Below are 14,546 nucleotides of genomic sequence, written 5' to 3'. Positions count from 1 at the left end.
CAAACAGCCAAGCTAAGGAGTCATGTTGGGTCAACCTACCATCCACGCTGGATGTCTTCCATTTGCCTTTCCAGATCCACTCCCTACCCTTCTCCCCACTGCTCTTTGCACTTGTTTTCTCTTGTTCTCTGGCTTCACATCAGGTTTGGCCAATAGGGAACACCATTGGGAAATCAATGGGGAGAAAGAGGATAAGGTGAAGGTAATTATTCCTTCCCTTCAAGGATGCGAAAAGTTGGTCATATTCTAGGCCTTAGGGCACAGCCTCTTTTAGCTGACTCTTTCCACACAGCACTTTTTCAAGGTTCTGTTAACTGCTCTTCCCCTCACTACTTCAGGATTGGAGCACTTACAGCCCCCAACAATTACTTGTCCTAGGGCACTGCACTACCCCTTGTGATTTCCCTATATCCCATCTTTATGTGTCCCTGCCCATTTTATTATTAAACTCTCCTCCAGTAACCAACTTGTAGAGGAAAGAAATTAAAATTGTGTGAAAGGACATGGTCATGGAGGTTGTGTTTTGACTAATACTTGATCTGAGAAAACATAATGCACTCCCCGGAAATTCTTCTCAGCAAGCAGCTCCCATTCTATTACTATTTCTGCTCCTTGTAGCCTCAAAATAGGGCCTAATTCTTTCTGATATGTTTCTTCCCTTCCCCTCCCCCCCCCGCCCCCTCCTGGCTCTATATTCTTTAAGTTTCAGCTTGAATATCAATTCTAAAGTTACCTGAGAAGGGTTACATATCACTCATTCTTAGAGTAATTTAGAGAATAGAAGTTAAAAGTTGAAATGTGTATTTGTGCTTTTGTTTACATATACTCCTTCCCTATGATGTGAGATTTGTTCAGTTTTATTTACCATTGTAATGCTATCACTTACCATAGTGTTTTGTACCTATGTGAGTGGCTCAATAAACATTTGTTGAGTAAATTAATGATTAATAAGCAACTGAATATAAAATTCAGCAGTCCTGAATCTTTGCAAAGAAATCAATCAGGTATTATTAAAAAAATCATTTAACTTTGGGATAAAAAAATAACAGTGAAGGAAGCAGAAAAGCAAAGCATTAACCAAAGTAAATCACCCAAAGTATCAAATCTGTATTTTTTTCTCTTCTATTTCAGACTTCATCTTTATTTGTACACAATTTCTTAAAAACCGCTATCATAGATACAATTTTGCTTTATATTTGCATTTAAAATGTATGTGATCATCCCCATATTGCTAAATAGTCTGAGTAGGTACAGTGTTTAATAACTTCATGTAATTGTACAGAGGTGCTATCCATGATTGCTCTTTGCCCTGTTGTCTGACATTTAGGTTGTTTCCTATATTTTACTATTATGAATCTAACTTAAATGAATTGCTTCATGATGCTCCAGTACAAGAAAGGTCACATTTCTTTGTTTTTCTAAGTCAAATGATATCTGGCTAGGGCTCCCACCTGTGAAGGTTAATGAGAAATCCAATCTCAGTCAATTTTGAAACAGCTTCTGTACCTCTCATTGGCTTTACCAGAGACCTGGGGCTGATGTGACTCAAGGAAATTGGGGCAGGGATCCTTATCCTCATGTCCCTTTGCTTCCCTTTGTTTTTCCTTAAATCCACATGTGGAGAGCTGGTCCTTACTGTCTTGCAGGTACGTTCTCTCCAAATGACAGTAGCAATGTCTGTTCTTAGAAACCCTGCCCATTGGTGGCCGCTGATATGCAACCACGTTTCTTCTGCTTCTCTCAAGGTGTTGGCTCCTCCTGGAGCACTGCATTCAATCACATACATGGTTTCCCAAACAAAAGCCTGCAGACCCGAGTGTGTCCTTGCGGACTTCCACCATTAATTCACGCATCTGATTGTTCCAGCTTTCATTCCCATCCTTTGTCAGACAACTGTAATTTGTAAATTACAAACTCCTTCCTCTATATTCCTACCATACATATTATGAAGCACATTACTTTTTCTCAAGAAATAGGATTAGTGTGTCAATTTTTTTTATGGGTCAATCTGAAAGCTAAAGTGTTGTAACAAAGGAAACCAAAAAGACATAAACCACAGACAAGGTGGCTTCCAGTGCTGTAAATTGTGTTGTGAAATAATTTAGGAAATTCTTCCACTGAAAAAAGGAGAAAACATGGAGCTCACATGGTTAAGGAAAATTGGGGAAGGACATCTCATCCTCACCTTCTACTGTCACTGATGTTACAATGATGCTTTCTGCTTAAGGGCCCACAGGACAGCTGGTACAAGCTCTCTGCTGGGCTCAGAAGCTCCAAGGGGCAACCAAAGGGTTGACTCGAGAAAATGTCAGAGAGCCAGAAAGAAACCAGAGTTAAATCAGACTAGAACCTGGAAGGACTAAGAACTGAGGAAGTGAGTTTCCTGTTTGGGGCTGCTTTCCTTTGAAGGAGGTAGGTTGTTGGTTCTGGAGAAAAGAAATAAGGGGCTGAGAGCCTGACCACTGGCCTTGATGGCCTTACAAGGAAATATGAATTTGAATTCAGAGCTGGAAAGAGGGGAGAGGGCTCTGGTGAAAATCTCTGGCCTGGGTTCATACTCCATAGGGCTACACTCTAGGAGTAAAGACAGACCAGAGGAAATAGCCCTGGGAAGGATTGGATTTCCTGCAGATCTTTTTTATTTCTGAACTAAAAGAAGGTGGTCCCAGATTGTGAGGTTCCCAAATAGTTGACAGAAACAACATATATTCTCTTTAGAGAAAGATAGCATAATTTTTACACTCAAGTTAATTTTACAAAGAATTTTGCAAATACAATGTCTGGCATACAGTTAAAAAAATCAGGCACACAAGGACAATACACACTAGAACAAACACAGTAGAAATAATAAACTATAATAGAGAGAGACAAATAAGAGCTTCAGATACTGAAGGGATAACGTTATTGGACACAGACTTTAAAAAATATATGATTATAATTGAAAAGATGAATGATCAAGTATTTTATCAGAGACTTGGAAACCATGGGAAAATATTAAATGTCAATCCTGACACTGGGAAATGTAATAATCAAAATTAAGAACAAAATATAAGAAAAACTGCACATTAGATATAACTGAATTTTATTGAATGGGAAGATGAGTCAGAAGAATATAACAATCAAGTAATGAGAAATAGGGGAATTGAAAATACAGGAGAAAAGATTAAGAAGCATGGATAAGTAAGTGATAAGGTCTAGTACACATGTGATTAGAGATCCACAGGAGAGGAGAGAAGCAATTAAATGGAAGCAATATTTAAAAAGGTAATGTCAGTTTTCTCTAAACTGACAAATACAAAAATTTTAAAAGCAGTTAAGGAACACAAAACAAAGCAAAACAGATTTTTAGTGGAGCAACATTCAAATTAATAATTGTCATTGAGCAGAATCAATGGAAAGCAGAAAATGGAGTGATGTCTACAAATGCTGACAGAATTGTCTGCAAAAACACCCCAAATACCAAAAACCAATCATCCACCCAACCAACTGAGCCCAAAACAAAAAAACTTTCCAAGAAAGAAGGCAGAATGAAGGCATTTTTAGACAAATAAAAATGAAGCAATTATTTGACAGTAGATACATGCTTCAAAAAGTAACAAAGTGTTCAGGCAGAATAAAAATAATTTTAGATGGAGGATTGGTGTGGTAGAAACAATGGTTAAAAAAAACAACATAAATATGTGGTAAATATGTGGGTCTCTCACTAAACAGCAGAATAGTCAGATAAAAACTTGGCAAGGGTACTAAATATCTGAATAAGATTGTGAGAAAACTTGACATACATAAACAATGTTCAAAAAATGTGAAGATTTCACATTCTCTTAAAATAAGTATATGTAGGGGCAACTGGGTAGCTCAGTTGGTTAAGTGTCGAAGTCTTGATTTCACCTCAGGTCATGGTCTCACAGTTGTGTGACTGAGCCCCATGACAGGTTTTACCTTAAGCATGGAGCCTGCTTAAGATTTTCTCTCTCTCTCTCTCTGACCCCTCCCTGCTTGTATGCTTCCTCTCTCAAAAAAATACAAGTAAAAATAAAAAATAAAGTAAATATAAGTAAAACATTTATAAAAATATGCCTATGATGTGCCATAAATCACATTTAAATATACTTAACACTTAATAAGAAAAACGATGTGTTCTCTGACCACAATGATGCTAAACTAGAAATAACTAATAAAAGAAATTGAAAAAAAAAAACCCATATTCTTTGTAAATTAAGAAATACAATCATAAATAACTCTTGAGTTGAAGAAATTAGAATGAAAATTTGAAAATATTTTTAACAAAATGAAAAAAATACTGTGTATCAAAACTTCTTAAAGAAAAACATATAGCCAAAAATATGGAAAAGAGACTAAAAGTAATGAGCTCAAAATTCATTAGAATTCAGTAGAAGAGAAAGAAAATTCAGTAGAAGAGAAAGGAAAAAAAGATCAAAGTGGAAATTTTAAGGGCACCTGGCTAGCTCAGTTGGAGGAGGACTCTTGATCTCAGGTCATGAGTTTGAGCTCCATGTGGGATGTAAAGATTACTTAAATAAATAAAACTTTAAAAAATGTAGAAATTTTTAGAATAGACAACACATACGACAGAGGAAAACTACAACTTAAAGTTGGCTCTTGTATGAAACTAATCAAATGTGTAAGAAACTAAGCAAATGTGTAACCCTTTACTACACTGATCAGTAAAGAGCAGTGATGGAACCGATAGCAACAGAAATAAAAAACAAAAAGGACATTACCATAGATATGCAAAAATTATCAATATTCTAATTAGATATTATGAACAAATTTATACCAATCAGAAAATTTTGATAAAGTAAATTTCTAAAAAATACAACTTACTAAAACTGGTACAAAGGAAAACAGAAGATTAGAAGACACTTCTAATAATTAAGGATTCGATCTGTGAGACAGTTTCAATGGCTAATTTTAATAAGCATTAAAGGAGAAATAACACCAATGCTAAGTAAATGGTCCCAGAGAATAGAAAGAAGGAACAATCCCCAATTATATCATGAGACTAGCATATTCTTTGTCTCTTTTCTTTTCTTTTCCTTTTTTTTTTTAGAGAGAGAGAGAGAGAGAGGGAGAGAGTGCAAGCACATGAGCAGGGAAGAGGGGAAGAGGGAGAGAGAGAGAATATTAAGGAGGCTCAGTGTTCAGGGCGGAGCCTGTCATGGGGCTCCATCCGAGGACCCTAGGATCATGCATGATCTGAGCCAAAACCAAGAGTCAGACGCTCAGCCCACTGAGCCACCCAGGTGCCCCAAGACTAGCGTATTCTTGATATCAAAACCTAACAAGGACATTATAAGAAAGGAAATTACAGGTCGATTTTATTCATAAACATAGATGTAAAAATTCTAAGCAACATGCGGTCAGATTGAAACTAGATCTACATGAAAAGTACACCATGACCAAGTTGGGTTTATTAAAAAATTCAAGCTTAGCACAAAAATAGATGAATATAATTCACAGCATTAGAAGAAAGTTAACATATAGAAAATATATAAGAAAATTAACAGAAATATACAGAAAGATAAAAGAATTTAAAAGATGCTATTTCCAACAAGATTTAATAAATATCAAATGCTTACGACTACAACTACAAAATATTTGTAAGACCTCTATGCAGAAAGCTATAAAACATTATTAATATAAATAAAGGATATTTTTTATTTTTTATTTGAGATAAATAAAGGATCTTAAATAAATTGAACATTTAATGTTTGGAGGATTCCATATATTAGGGCTATCAATTCTTTGCACACTGATCTAAAGAATGAATGCAATTCCAGTCAAAATCTCAAGTTTTTTTTTTTTTCCTGTGTAGCCCTTGACAAACTTATTTTTAAAATAAAGTGAAAACGCAAAAGGCATTTCTCTGTTGGTAGTTTATCCTTTCAATGTTCTTAACAGTGTATTTTGAATAGTAGGAAATTTTAATCCAATCCATTCTTTGCACTATGGAGAAAAAATGAACTCAAAATAGACAATAGGTCTAAGTGTAAAATTAAGACTCAAAAAACAGCTTGAAGATAATATAGAAGAAAAATCTTATGGCTTTTCATAATGTGACCCCAAAAGCATGGTCTCTAAAGAGAAAATGATTAACAAATTGTGCAGTTCTATTTAAAGTATGCTTGTGTTCTTATCTGAGGTCTGTGTGCTCTTTCCACGTTCATCATGCCTTTTAACATCTACTTGTAACATGTAATTATTGTTCAATTTTGTTTTATTGGAAATAGTGAAATATGAATCAGAAAGAGAATGAAGATCAACTGTTCAATGACAAATGCTTTTAATTTTAGAGTGAGATACATAATTACAACATATGGAAAGATATTATAAACATTGAGAAAGACGTTTGCACTCCTATTTAAAGAAGAATCCTAACTTATTTACAGGAAGATACCTTGAAAATCATTGCAGATGCCTTATGGGTGTGGTTTCTGCAAGAAAATGAATGTGGAACTCCTATCCATGGATGGATATTCAAAATGAAAGAGGTGATTCTATACTAAAGATTGATGAGTAACTACATCTACAGGTTTTAAATTAAATTGAAATATTTAAGGTACTTGTGAATAATATGAACCTGAACTTTTTGATGAACTCACTAACTACAGTCCCAATTGCCTCAGATAAGAGAGCTGCTATTATATATTAAATTATATCTACACCCTTTTGTATATTAGCAGATGTATTTTTGCAGTGTTTTCATTTTTATTATGCTCTGTAGATAGTTAATGTCTTCAGAGTTTAATCTTTCAGTGTTTTCCTTTATGATATCACTCAAATAGTTTGCCAAGTTATTAATATGTAATACTGGCAAGTACCCAATACTGTTTTCAACCAGTTTTTATACATTTTAGACTAAAAATTTTATCGTTTAAAAGATGTGTAGTTTATTTAGTGGCCTAATTTTTTTTTCTTAAATTACTTATCAGTATCTTCCAATATCATTCATTGATTTTTTTTCCCCTAACTCATTTTTTGGGTGTCATTGACTGTGGATATCTTTATTTTTATTTTATTTATTTTTAATTTTATTTTTAATTTTTTAAAAAATTACATCCAAATTAGTTAGCATATAGTGCAACAATGATTTCAGGAGTAGATTCCTTAGTGCCCCTTACCCATTTAGCCCATCCCCCCTCCCACAACCCTTCCAGTAACCCTCAGTTTGTTTTCCATATTTATGAGTCTCTTCTGTTTTGTCCCCCTCCCTGTTTTTATATTATTTTTGTTTCCCTTCCCTTATGTTCATCTGTTTTGTCCCTTAAAGTCCTCATATGAGTGAAGTCATATGGTTTTTGTGTTTCTCCGACTAATTTCACTTAGCATAACACCAGTTTCATCCACGTAGTTGCAAATGGCAAGATTTCATTCTCTTTGATTGCCAAGTAATACTCCATTGTATCATCTTTACCACTCATCCGTCGATGGGCATTTGGGCTCTTTCCATACTTTAGCTATTGTTGATAGTACTGCTATAAACATGGGCGTGCATGTGTCCCTTCGAAACAGCACACATGTATCCCGTGGATAAATGCCTAGTAGTGCAGTTGATGGGTTATAGGGTAGTTCTATTTTCAGTTTTTTGAGGAGCCTCCATACTGTTTTCCAGAGTGGCTGCACCAGCTTGCATTGCCACCAACAATGCAAAAGAGATCCTCTTTCTCTGCATCCTCACCAACATCTGTTGTTGCCTGAGTTGTTCATGTTAGCCATTCTGAGAGGTGTGAGGTGGTATCTCATTGTGATTTTGATTTGTATTTCCCTGATGATGAGTGATGTTGTGAATTTTTTCATGTGTCAGTTGGCCCTATGGATGTCTTCTTTGCAGAAGTGTCTATTCATGTCTTTTGTCCATTTATTCACTGGATTCTTTGTTTTTTGGGTGTTGAGTTGGATAAGTTCTTTATAGATTTTGGATACTAACCCTTTATCTGATATGTCATTTGAAAATATCTTCTTCCATTTTGTTGGTTGCCTTTAAGTTTTGCTGATTGTTTCCTTTGCTGTGCAGAAGTTTTTATTTTGATGAGGTCCCAGTAGTTGATTTTTGCTTTTGTTTCCTTTGCCTCCAGAGACGTGTTCAGTAAGAAATTGCTGCAGCCAAGATCAAAAAGGTTTTTGCCTTCTTTCTCCTGTAGGATTTTGTTGGCTTCCTGTCTTACATTTATGTCTTTCATCCATTTTGAGTTTATTTTGTGTATGGTGTAAGAAAGTGGTCCAGGTTCATTCTTTTGCATGTCACTTCCCAGTTTTTCCAGCACCACTTGCTGAAGAGATTGTGTTTGTTCCATTGGATGTTCTTTCCTGCTTTGTTAAAGATTAGTTGGCCATATGTTTGTGGGTCCATTTCTGGGATCTCTATTCTGTTCCATTGATCTGAGTGTCTTTTCTTGTGCCAGTACCATAGTGTCTTGATGATTACAGCTTTGTAGTATAGCTTGAAGTCTGGGATTGTGATGCCTCCTGCTTTGGTTTTCTTTTGCAAGATCGCTTTGGCTATTTGGGGTCTTTTCTGGTTCCATACAAATTTAGAATTATTTGTTCTAGCTCTGTGAAGAATGCTGGTGTTATTTTGATAGGGATTGCATTGAATACGTAGATTGCTTTGGGTAGCGTTGACATTTTAGCAATATGTTCTTCCTATCCAGGAGCATGGAATCTTTTTCCATTTTTTGGTGTCTTCTTCAATTTCTTTCATAAACTTTCTATATTTTTCAGCATATAGATTTTTCACCTCTTTGGTTAGATTTATTCCTAGGTATTTTATGGTTTTTTGTGCAACTGTAGATGGGATCAATTCCTTGATTTCTCTTTCTGTTGCTTCATTGTTGGTGTACAGGAATGCAACCAATTTCTGTGCATTGATTTTATATCCTGCAACTTTCCCGAATTCATGAATCAGTTCTAGCAGTTTTTTGGTGGAATCTTTTGGGTTTTCCATATAGAGTATCATGGCATCTGTGAAGAGTGAATGTTTGACCTCCTCCTGGCCAATTCGGATGCCTTTTATTTCTTTGTGTTGTCCGATTGCAGAGGCTAAGACTTCCAATACTATGTTGGATAACAGTGGTGAGAGTGGACATCCCTGTTTCATTCCTGACCTTAGGGGGAAAGCTCTCAGTTTTTCCCCATTGAGGATGATATTAGCATTGGGTTGTTCATATATGGCTTTTATGATCTCGAGGTATGTTCCTTTTATCCCTACTTTCTTGAGGGTATTTATCAAGAAAGGATGCTATATTTTGTCTAATGCTTTCTCTGCATCTATTGAGAGGATCATATGGTTCTTGTACTTTCTTTTATTGATGTGATGAATCATGTTAATTGTTTTGTGGATATTGAACCAGCCCTGCATCCTGGGTATAAATCCCACTTGTGATGGTGAATAATTTTTTTAATGTATTGTTGGATCTGGTTGGCTAATATCTTGTTCAGGATTTTTGCATCCATGTTCATCAGGGAAATTGGTCTATAGTTGTCCTTTTTAGTGGGGTCTCTGGATTTGGAATGAAGGTAATGCTGGCTTCATAGAAAGAGTTTGGAACTTTTCCTCCCGTTTCTATTTTTTGGAACAGCTTCAAGAGAATGGGTGTTAACTCTTCCTTAAATGTTTGGTAGAATTCCCTTGGAAAGCCATCTGGCTCTGGACTCTTGTTTTTTGGCAGATTTTTGATTACTAATTTGATTTCCTTACTGGTTATGGCTCTGCTCAAATTTTCTATTTCCTCCTGTTTCAGTTTTGGTAGTGTATATGTTTCAAGGAATTTGTCCATTTCTTCCAGATTGCCCATTTTATTGGTTTATAATTGCTCATAATAGTCTCTTTATTGTTTTTATTTCTGTTGTGTTGGTTGTGATCTCTCCTCTTTCATTCTTGATTTTATTTATTTGGGTCCTTTCCTTTTTCTTTTTGATCAAACTGGCTAGTGGTTTATCAATTTTGTTAATTCTTTCAAAGAACCAACTTCTTGTTTCATTGTTCTGTTTTTTTTTGGTTTTCGATAACATTAATTTCTGCTCTAATCTTCATTATTTCCTGTCTTCTGCTGGTTGTGGGTTTTATTTGCTGTTTTTTTTCCAGCTCCTTAAGGTGTATGGTTATATTGTGTATCTGAGATCTTTCTTCCTTCTTTAGGAAGTCCTGGATTGCTATATACTTTCCTCTTATGACCGCCTTTGCTGCATCCTAGGGGTTTTGGGTTGTGGTGTTATCATTATCATTTGCTTCCATATACTTTTTAATTTTCTCTTCAACTGCTTGGTTAGCCCATTCATTCTTTAGTAGGATTTTCTTCAGTCTCCAAGTATTTGTTACCTTTACAAATTTTTTCTTGTGGTTGATTTCGAGTTTCATAGCATTGTGGTCTGAAAATATGCATGGTATGATCTCGATCTTTTTTACTTACTTAGGGCTGATTTGTGTCCCAGTATGTGGTCTATTCTGGAGAACGTTCTATGTGCACTGGATAAGAATGTATATTCCACTGCTTTAGGATGAAATGTTCTGAATATATCTGTTAAGTCCATCTGGTCCATTGTGTCATTCAAAGCCATTGTTTCCTTGTTGATTTTTTGATTAGATGATCTGTCCATTGCTGTGAGTGGGGTGTTGGAGTCTCCTACTATTATGGTATTACTATTAGTGAGTTCCATTATGTTTGTGATTAATGGATTTATATATTTGAGTGTTTCACATTTAGTGCATAAATGTTTACAGTTGTTAGGTCTTCTTGGTGGATCGACCCCTTGATTATGATATAATGTCCTTCTGCATCTCTTGTTACAGTCTTTATTTTAAAGTCTAGATTGTCTGATATAAGTATGGCTACTCTGGCTTTCTTTTGTTGACCATGAGCATGATAGATGGTTCTCCATCCCCTTATTTTCAATCTGAAGGTGTCTCTTGTAAACAGCATATAGATGGGTCTCTTGTAAACAGCATATAGATGGATCTTGTTTTCTTATCCATTCTGTTACCGTATGTCTTTTGAATGGAGCATTGAGTCCACTGACGTTTAGAGTGAGTACTGAAAGATTTGAATTTATTGCCATTATGATGCTTGTAGAGTTGGAGTTTCTGGTGGTGTTCTCTGGTCCTTTCTAGTATTTGTTGCTTTTGCTATATATATATATTTTTTTCCCCATCTTTTCTCCCCTCAGAGAGTCCCCCTTAAAATTTCTTGTAGGGCTGGTTTAGTGGCCACAAACTCCTTTAATTTTTGTTTGTCTGCGAAACTTTTTCTCTCTCCTTCTATTTTGAATGACAGCCTTGGTGGATAAAGAATTCTTGGCTGCATATTTTTTCTGATTCAGCACATTGAATATATCCTGCCACTCCTTTTGGCCTGCCAAGTTTCTGTGAATAGGTCTCCTGTAAACCTGATCTGTCTTCCCATGTAGCTTAGGGACTTTTTTCCCTTGTTGCTTTCATGATTCTCTCCTTGCCTGAGTATTTTGTGAATTTGACTCTGATATGCCTTATTGATGGTCAGTTTTTGTTGAATCTAATGGGAGTCCTCTGGCTTCCTGTATTTTGATGTCTGTGTTTTTCCCCAGGTTAGGCAAATTTTCTGCTATGGTTAGCTCACATAACACTTCTACCCCTATTTCTCTCTCTTCCTCTTCTGGGACCCCTATGATTCTGATGTTGTTCCTTTTTAATGAGTCACTGATTTGTCTCATTCTTAAATCATGCTCTTTTGCCTTAATTTCCCTCTTTTTTTCTGTTTTGTTATTCTCTATCCACCTTTGCCACCGCTGCATCCATCCGTGATTGCAGCTCCGTTATAGCATTTTTAATTTCATTCTGGCTATCTTTTACTTCTTTTATCTCTTCAGAAAGGGATTCTAATCTATTTTCAATTCCAGCTAGTATTCTTATTATCATGATTCTAAATTCTGGTTCAAAATCTTGCTTGTATCTGTGTTGGTTAAATCCCTGGGTGTCATTTCTTTGTTCTCTTTCTTTTGGGGTGAATTCCTTCTTTTTGTCATTTTGAAGGGAGAAAAGGAATTAATGAGGTTGAAAAATTTAAATAAAAAAATTAAAATAAAAAAATTAAAAACACACACACGCAGATCAAATAAATGGTGCTAGATTCTAGGTGTGTTTTGTCTGGGTGTTGAAAGTGGTGTTGATTAGAGAAAAAAAGGTCAGGGTAAAAGAAAAAAAAGGAAATAATTTGAGGATTTGAAAAAATGAAAACACTGAAGTAGACTAAAATGATATGATGGGGTAAAATAGAATTTGAAAAAATATACACAGAAATAAAGAATATACCAGGGGAATATTAAAGAAAATATTTTTATTAAAAATTAAATATAAAAATGAATTTTTCCTTTTCTATATTCAAGAAAAAGAAAAGAAACAAAAAAGAGAGAAAAGAGGAAAAAGAAAAAGAAAAGAAAGGAAAAAAGGAAATCGTTTGAAAATTTGAAAAAGTGAATACACTGTAGTAGACTAAACTAAAATGATGGGAGTAAAATAGAATTTGAAAAAATTTACATAAAAGCAAAAAAATAGTAAAAATTAAAAAAATATTTTTAATAGAAATTGAAGTTAAAATGGAGTTTTTCTCTTCATTCAAGAAAAAGAAAAGAAACGAAAAAGAGAAAAAAAAGAAAAAGGAAAAAGAAAGAAAAAGCAATTGTTTAAAAATTTGAAAAGATGAATACACTGAAGTAGACTAATACAAATGATGGCAGTAAAATAGCATTTGAAAAAATTTACACAAAAGTAAAAAATATAGTAATAAAATTTAAAGAAAAATATTTTTAATAAAAATTGAGTTTTTTCTCTTTCTGTATTCAAGAAAAAGAAATGTAAAACAGGGGAAAAAAAAGAAGGAAATAAAATTGAATAGATGGACCTGCTAACAGATTGAAGTAGGACTGAAATTATTTCGTTTTCCCCTAGAAGTCAGTCTATGTAGCGCTTTATAGTCCATAAACCAAGCTGGCAGTGAGACTTGTGTTCTTGAAGAGCGAAGTTGGCCCAGTTGGGCGGGGCTCAGTGTAACAGCTCCACTCTCTACTAGAGGGCGCTGCTAGCTTACTGGGGTGGATTGTTGCCGGGCTCGTAGGTGAGTATGTGATGCGCGGGAGTGGTCAAAATGGTGCCACCCAGCTACCTAGTCTATTCCCCTGGAACAGCAATTGGGTATCCATCCTCTGTCTTCAGCTTTCGTCCACTCCCTGCTTTTTCACTCTATGTGACCAGGTCCCAGGCAGTACCTCTCTCCTGAGTTTTGTCTCAGATGCGGCTATTTTCCCTGGCGTCTTACTTCTGAAGGACTGCGGCTTTGACCCATTCAGCCCCTCTGCAGAAGGGTCTCACCAAGCAATGGACAAACAGTGGTCGAATGCCGGCTGCAACCAGGAACGCTTGCTGGACCCTGATGCTGCCGGTGCCCCACAAGACTACGGCCAGGTGCCAGCCCGCCCCAGAAGAAGTTCGCAAGATAGTGTAGCAGCAGAGTTTCAGGGATTATGGAAAATCACAACGCACATCTGGCGCCAGGCTTCACCCTCAACGACCATGTTCCAGCATCAGCGAATGTGGCCATTCTCTGGGGTCTTCTGGGACCAGATGGCTTCAACCATCTCCACCAAATGTCCTTCCAGCAGTGGAACTGCTTTTCCCCATGTGGCCCGAGACCCTCCTGGACCCCAGTCTGCTCCTGGGGATTCACTCTTCCCACCAGAGCACATTCAGGTATGGAGCTGTGAAGTTGCAGACTGCGGTCCCCTGTTATAGTTAATGGAATTTAACCCCCCTCCTTTCTCCTTTCTCCCTTTTTAGTTTAGACCCTGCAACTGTTTCCAGTTTTCTACTTTCTCTCCAGCTGCTTTTGGGGAGGGGTGCTTTTCCCGTATTCTCCCCTCTCCCCAGTCTCTATCCTCTCTCCACTCGCAGAGACACCTGCCTTCCTGTGCCTCTTGCTCCCCAAGTTCACTTCACACTGAGTACCTACTGAATTCTGTAGTTCAGGTTGAGCAGATTGTTGTGTTAATCCTCCAGTCAGTTTTCTAGATGTGTAGGATGGTTTAGTGTTGGTCTGGCTGTATTTCATGGACGCAAGATACACAGAAAACTTCCATGCTATTCCGCCATCTTGGTTCCTCCCTCAACTGTGGATATCTTTAAAAGTTGAAATTCTAAAAAGAATTTTTTTCATTTTCCTATAAGAAGCCAGGTAGAATACTATGCTTTCCCATTGAAAGCAAGCAAGCAAGAGAGATTGAAGGAAGGAAGAAAATAGCAAAGAAGAAGAAAGAAAAAAAAGCTGCAATGGATTACAACCTATGTAGAGCAGTGACCAACTAGGGGTGATTGTGTCCTCCAGGAGACATTTTGCAGTCTGGGGATATTTTTGGTTGTCATACTAGGGAGTGCTTCTGCTGCTGAGTAGGTAGAGGCAGAGATGCCTAGTACTATCTAAACATTCTATAGTACATAGGACAGTCCCTATAACAAAGGATTATGTGGCCCAAAATGTCAATCAGGTTGAACTGAAAAAAAA

Source organism: Prionailurus bengalensis, chromosome B4 (genome assembly GCF_016509475.1).
Source record: "Prionailurus bengalensis isolate Pbe53 chromosome B4, Fcat_Pben_1.1_paternal_pri, whole genome shotgun sequence".
NCBI classification, from domain to species: domain Eukaryota; kingdom Metazoa; phylum Chordata; class Mammalia; order Carnivora; family Felidae; genus Prionailurus; species Prionailurus bengalensis.
This window is presented reverse-complemented; position numbering follows the sequence as displayed.